The sequence below is a fragment of the Molossus molossus genome, unplaced genomic scaffold, assembly GCF_014108415.1.
Source record: "Molossus molossus isolate mMolMol1 unplaced genomic scaffold, mMolMol1.p scaffold_m16_p_9, whole genome shotgun sequence".
NCBI classification, from domain to species: domain Eukaryota; kingdom Metazoa; phylum Chordata; class Mammalia; order Chiroptera; family Molossidae; genus Molossus; species Molossus molossus.
The window spans coordinates 108,316,017-108,323,559 of NW_023425403.1; the positions used below are offsets into that span (position 1 = coordinate 108,316,017).

The 7,543-nt window shown below is 34.4% G+C and overlaps 1 pseudogene; it reads right to left on the reverse strand.

Moving 5' to 3' along the window:
• Nucleotides 1-7,015: 7,015 nt before the first annotated feature.
• On the reverse strand, nt 7,016-7,111 carry LOC118623101 (annotated as a pseudogene).
• Nucleotides 7,112-7,543: the final 432 nt, after the last annotated feature.

Here is a 7,543-nt window from a genome sequence, read left to right on the forward strand (position 1 = left end):
AAGAAAATATTTTGAACAATTGTATGCCGACAAATTCAACATCCAAGGTGAAATGGACAATTTTTTAGAATCATGCAGTCTTCCAAAACTCGATTGGGAAGAGTCAGAAAACCTGAATAGACCAATAAAAGCAGTAACCAAGAAACTCTCAGCAAACAAAAGCCCTGGTCAGGATTATTTCACAGGGGAATTTTACCAAACATTCAAATAAAAACTAACACCTATTCTCCTCAAACTATACTACTTCCAAAACCAGACAAAGACACTATAAAGAAAGGAAACTACAGGTCAGTATTCCTGATGAACATAGATGCAAAAATCCTCAACAGAATATTAGAAAATTGGATCCAACAATATATTACAAAACTTATTCACCATGACCAAGTGGGATTCATAGCAGGGATGAAAGACTGGTACAATATTTACAAATCAATAAATGTGATACACCACATAATCAAAATGAATGATAAAAATTATATGATCATATCAATAGAGGCCAAAAAAGCATTTGACAAAATCCAGCATCCATTTATGTAAAAACTCTCAGCAAAGTGGGAATAGAAAGATCATACCTCAACATAAAAAAGGCCATATATGAAAAACTTACAACCAATATCATACTCAATGGGAAAAAAACTACAAGCGCTTCCTTTAAGAACAGAAACAAGACAGGTAAATCCACTTTTGCCACTCTCATTCAATACAGTACTGGAAGTCTTAGCCACAGCAATCAGACAAGAAAAAAAAAAAGGCAATCGAATTGGAAAGGAAGAAGTGAAACTATTATTATTTGCAGATGACATGATATTTTACACAGGTATTATAAAGAAACCATCAAAAAGCAACTACTTTTAATAAATTAATTTGGCAAAGGAGCAGGATACAAAATCAACATCAAGAAATCGTTGGCATCATTATACACCAATAATGAACACACAGAAAGGGAAACTAAAAAACACAATCCCATTTACCATTGCAACAAAAAAATTAAGATACCTAGGAATAAATTTAACCAAAGAAGTAAAGTACCTGTTCACAGAAAACTACAGAATGTTGAAAAAAGAAATAGAGGAAGGTATAAAAAAGTGAAAGCATATACCTTGTTCATGGATTGGAAGAATTAACAATATTAAAATGTCCATGCAATCACCATTAAAATACCAATGACATATTTCATAGATCTAGAACAAATACTCCAAAAGTTTATATGGAACCAAAGAAGACCCCAGATAGCCACAGAAATGTTGAAAAAGAAGAACAAAGTAATAGAAATCACAATACCAGATATCTGGTTATAATACAAAGCCATTTCAATTAAAACAGCCTAGTATTGGTACAAAAACAGATATAGATCAAAGGAAAAGAACAGAAAACACAGAAATTGACCCAAGACATTAGGTCAACTAATATTTGACAAAAGAGGCAAGAGCATAGAATGGCGTAAAGACAATCTTTTTAAAAATTGGTATTGGAAAAATTGGACAGGTAAATGCAAAAAAAATAAAACTAGACCACCAACTTACACTATACACAAGCATAAACTCTAAATGAATAAAAGATTAAATGTCACTTGTGATACCATAAAAATCCCAGAAGAAAATGTTGGCAGCAAAACCCCAGACATCATACACGTATAGCAGAATTTTCATTGATACATTGCCTAGGGTAAAAAAAACAAAGGATAAAATTAATACATGGGATTATATCAAACTAAAAAGCTTCTGCACAACAAAAAAAATCATCAATGAAATAAAAATGAAACTTACTATGCAAGAGAATATATTTACCAATGATACATGTGATAATGACTTAATTTGTAAAACATAAAAAACCTATATAACTCAACACCAGGAAGACAAGTAATCTTTGAAAAAAAAACCTATATAACTCAACACCAGGAAGACAAGTAATCTTTGAAAAAAATCCTGAATAGACACATCTCTAAACAGGAAATACAATGGCTGAGATATATGAAAACATGCTCAATGTCAATAATCATCAGAGAGATGCAAATTAGGATGACTATGAGATATAAACTCACACCTGTCAGAATGGCCGCCATCAACAAATCCTCAAACAACAACTACTGGCAAGAATGTGAAGAAATAGGGACTCTAGCACACTGCTGGTGGGAATGCAGATTGGTGCAGTCACTCTGGAAAAAATATGGAGTTTCCTCAAAAAATTAAAAATGGAACTGTCATTTGACCCAATGATCCCACTTCTAAAAATATATCCTAAGAAGCCTGAAACACCAATCAGAAAGAATATATGTACCCCTATGTTCATAGTAGCACTATTTACAATAGCTAAGATCTGGAAACAGCCCAAGGGCCCATCAGTATCTGAGTGTATAAAAAAGCTGCAGTACATGTACACAATGGGATACTATGCAGCTGTAAGGAAGAAAGATATCCTACCTTTTGAGATGTCATGGAGGGAATTAGAGAGTATTATGCTAAGTGAAATAAACCAATCAGAGAAAGACAAATATCACAGGATCTGACTTATTTGTGAAATATAATGAACAAAATAGTCCGATGAACAAAATAGACCTAGAAACATGGAAGTAGAAATCAGACTGACAATCCTCAGAGCAAGAGGCATGGTGAGGGTAAAAGAGATAAACCAAAGAACTTATTTACATATATGCATAACCAAAGAAACTAGATAACAATATTGTGAAGTGAGGATGGGAGTGGAGTTGAGGGTGCAATGAGGGAAAAGGAGAAAAATCTGTAACAAAAATAAATTAATTTAAAAAATAAGATGAACCCATAATGATCCACACCTAGACACATCATAATTAAAATGGCAAACATTAAAGACAAAGAAAGACTCTTAAAGGCAACTAGAGAAAGACAGAAAGTTACCTACAAGGGAGCTCCCATTAGACTGTCAGCTGATTTCTCAATAGAAACACTGCTGGCCAGAAGGGAGTGGCATGAAATATACAAAGTAATGAATAGCAACAGGCAAAACCCAAGACTATTCTATCCAGCAAGCCTATCATTCAAAATTGAAAGTTAGCCCTGGCCGGTTTGACTCAACAGTTAGAGCGTTGGCCTGCAGTCCAGAGAGACCAGAGTTGGACCATAGGCCAAGAGAGACCGGAGTTCAGTTCCCACTAAGGTCACGTATCTCAGTTGCAGTTTGTCCCCAGCCCTAGTTGGGTCGTGCGGGTGGCAACCACTCCATGTGTCCCTTTCACATCAATTTCTCTCTCTCTCTCTCTCTCTCTCTCTCTCTCTCTCTCTCTCTCTCCCTCTCTCTCACTCACACTCTATCTGAACAAAAAATGTCCTCATGTGAGGATAAAAAAAACAAAATTGAAAGTTAAATAAAGAGCTTCACAGACATAAAAAAGCAAAAAAAATGTTTATTACCACCAAACCAACATTGCAAAATGCTATAGAGACTGTTATAAGAAAGAGGAAGAGAGAGAGAAATAAATGTGGGGAAAAAAATAAATACCTATCAATAATAATGTTAAATGTAAATGGCTTAAATGCTCCAATCAAAAGACATAGGGTAGCTGATTGAATAATAAAGCATGACCCATATATATGTTGTCTACAGGACCCACCTAAGAACAAAAGATTAACACATAATGAAAGTTAAGGGATGGAAAGAATTTTTCATGCAAATGGAAATGAAAAAAAAAAAAAAACTGGTATAGCAAAACTCATATCTGTTAAAATAGTCTTCAAAATGAAGACCATAACAAGACACAGAGAAGGACACTACATAAGATTAAAAAGAATGATTCAACAAGAGAATATAACCCCAGTTAACATATATGTACCCAATATAGGGGTACCAAAATATATCTAAAAACTGCTGGAGAACTTTAAGGGAGAAACTGACTGAAATATAATCACAATCAGGGTATTTAACACCCCATTGAAATGACTAGATAGATCTTTTAGACAAAGAATTAACAAGAAAACAGAGACCCTAAATGAAATATTTACAGAACATTTCACCCCAAAGCTGCAGAATATACATTCTTCTCAAGGGTACATGAAACATTCTCAAAGATAGACCACAGGTTAGGACACAAACTAAGTCTGTACAAGTTCAAGAAGACTGAAATCATATCAAGCATCTTCTCGGATCATAATGGCATGAACTAGAAATCAATTATAATAAAAACACTCAAAAACATTCAATACATGGAGGCTAAATAGCATGTTATTAAACAATGAATGGATTACCAAGGATATAAAAGAAGAAACAGAAAACTTCCCGAAACCTAATAATAATGAACACACAACACAAAATATATGGGACACAGCAAAAGCAGTCCTGAGAGGAAAGTTCATAGCAATACAGGCTTATCACAAGAAACAAGAAAAAATTTTAATGAATTATTTAACCTTACAGCTTAAAGAACTAGAAAGAGAATTAAAATAAAAAAAACAGAGTTAGAAGAAGGAAGGAAATAATAAAGATCAACGCGGAAATAAATGACATAGAAACTAAAAAGAAAAAAATAGTACAAAAGATCAATGAAACCAAGAGCTTGTTCTATGAAAACATAAACAAGATTAATCAAACTTTAACCAGACTAACCAAGAAACAGAGAAAGAGGACCCAAATAAATAAAGTTAGAAATAAAAGGAGTGAAGTAACACCTGACACCACAGAAATATAAAGGATTGTAAGAAAATGCTCTAAACAGTCCGGCTGGTGTGGCTCAGTGGTTGAGCACCGACCCATGCACTAAGAGGAGGCCAGTTCTATTCCCAGTCAAGACAACGCCCAGGTTGTGGGCTAAATCCCCAGTAGGGGTTGTGAAGGAGGCAGCCAATCAATGTTCCTCTCTCATATGTTTCTATCTCTCTCTCCCTCTCCCTTTCTCTCTCTCTAAAAATATCAATAAAAAAATTATAATCATGACCAAGTGGGATTTCTCCCAGGGATGCAAGGCTGGTACAATATTCACAAATCAATAAATGTTATACACTACATAAACAAAATGAATGATAAAGGTCATATGATCATATCAATAGATGTCAAAAAAGTATTTGACAAAATCCAGCACCTCTTTTGATAACAACTCTCAGCAAAGTGGCTTTCACCAAGAAGGAAAAAATAAAAGGCATCCAAATTGGAAAGGAAGAAGTAAAACTGTCATTATTTGCAGATGACATGATATTATATATAGAATACCCTAAATACTGCATCAAACATCTACTAGATTTAATAAATGAATTTGGCAAAGTAGCAGGATACAGAATTAAAACCCAGAAATCTATATCATTTTTATACACCAATAATGAACACTCAGAAGAAGAATCTAAAAAATCAATCCCATTTATCACTGCAACAAACAAATTGACATACCTAGGAATAAACTAAACCAAGAAGATAAAAGATCTACTCTCAGAAAACTATAGGACATGGGAAAAAGAAATAGAGGAAGATACAAAACAGTGGAACATATGCCATGTTTATGGATTGGAAGAATCAACATCATTAAAATGTCCATACTATCCAAAGTAATCTATAAATTCAATGCAATCCCTGTTAATATATCAACAGCATATTTCACAGATCTAGAATAAAAACTCCAAAAGCTTATATGGAATAAAAAATATATATATATCCTGAATTGCTGCAGCAATCTTGAAAAAAAAGAACACAGCTTAGAGGGATCACAATACCGGATATCAGGTTATATTATAAAGCCATTGTAATCAAATGCCCTGGTACTGGCACGTGAACAGGCATATAGATCAATGGAACTGAACAGAGAAGCCAGAAATTGACTCAAGACACTATGCTCAATTAATATTTGATAAAGGTGGCAAGAGTATACACTGGAGTAAAGACAGCTTCTTTAATAAATGGTGTTGGGAAAATTAGACTGGTAAATGCAAAAAATGAAGTTAGACCACCAATTTATACCACAAAGAAGAATACACTAAAAATGGATAAAAAATTAAATGTCACTCATGAAACCATAAAAATCCCAGGAAAAACAAACTATGTAGCAAAATCTAAGCATCACATGTCACAGAATTTTTCTGACACATCTAGAGAAACAAAGGAAAAAATGAACATATGAGATTACGTCAAACTAAAAAGCTTCTGCACAGCAAAAGAAACCAGCATCAAAATAAAAGAGGAACCCACTGTATGGGAGAACATATTTGTCACTGATAGATCAGTTAAGGGGCTAATTTCCAAAATATATAAAGTACTCATATAACTCAACAAAAGGAAGACAATCCAATTAAAAATGGGCAGAGATCCTGAATAGACACTTCTCCACACAGGATATAGAAATGGCCAAGAGACATATGAAGAAATGCTCAACATCACTAATCATCAGAGAGATGCACAACAATGAGGTATCACCTCACACCTGTCAGAATGGCCGCCATCAATAAATCATCAAACAACAAGTGCTGGCGAGGGTGTGGAGAAAAGGGGACTTAGTACACTGCTGGTGGGAATACAGACTGGTGCAGCCACTATGGAAATCAATATGTTTGAGTTCTTCTTAAGAAATCTATTTTTATAATACTAGTAGTTCATAATAAATATTTTTAAACCTATGTTTACTTAAAAGAACTTGTACATAAGATTTTTTTCTTAAGAAAAATACATTGTATATCACACATTTTCATTAAACATTTTATTTGTTTAAATTATCTTACATATTAACTTGAAAGTGATTTAGAGTATTTTTTTTCCTTTTTTTATTTCTTCTTCTTTTGGTTCTTTTTTTTTTCAAAAGAGTTACAGATGGTTCTCCTTTTTCCCCCATTGACACTCTCCTCCCGATCCTGCCCCCGCCCCCCAGCGTTGTTGTCTATGTCCATTGGTTACGCTTCATGCATATAAGTTCTGTGGTCTATGTCTTTCCTCCCCTCACCCCCTTTTCTGAGGTTTGTCAGTCTCTACCCCACATCCATGTCTCCAGGTCCATTCTGTTCATCAAATTGTTTTGAAGATTAGAAAAATGTACCTTGAACACGCCTCAACTTGTTTTATTAATTTTTTTAAAAATATGGAATGAATTTGCATGGCATTCTTGTTCAGGAACCATGCGAATCTTCTCCTTATTGTTCCGGTTTTACAATATAGGCTGCTGAAGCGAGGACAACTTGTTTTGAATTCAAAGCTCAGGAAAAATCTGGGATGTGATTTAGGTTATTAATTGCATTTCAGTATTGAAGGCTAGCATATGAAAAGAGAACTTCTTTTGTGAAAACCGGAGATCCTCAGTGTGGTCTGAGATGACTTATTGTCCCTGGAAGCTCCCTGTAGTTCAAGGACAGAAACATTGTATTATTAATGTGTACAGTACAATTCTGTCTGTGCTTTGTTTCTAGGTGGCATTATTACTTATTGTCTAACGAAAGCTAATTATCACCTCTTGGGAGCCCACTGCAAGTAGTGTTATTGTTTCCATAACGTACTTCGGTTTCATAGAACTATCATCCAGAGCTAGAAGTATAAACACAGCTTGCATACCCAGTCATCGGTTCCCGTGAGCGGGAGTTCTAGAAAGAAAGAAGCTTAGCAGAGT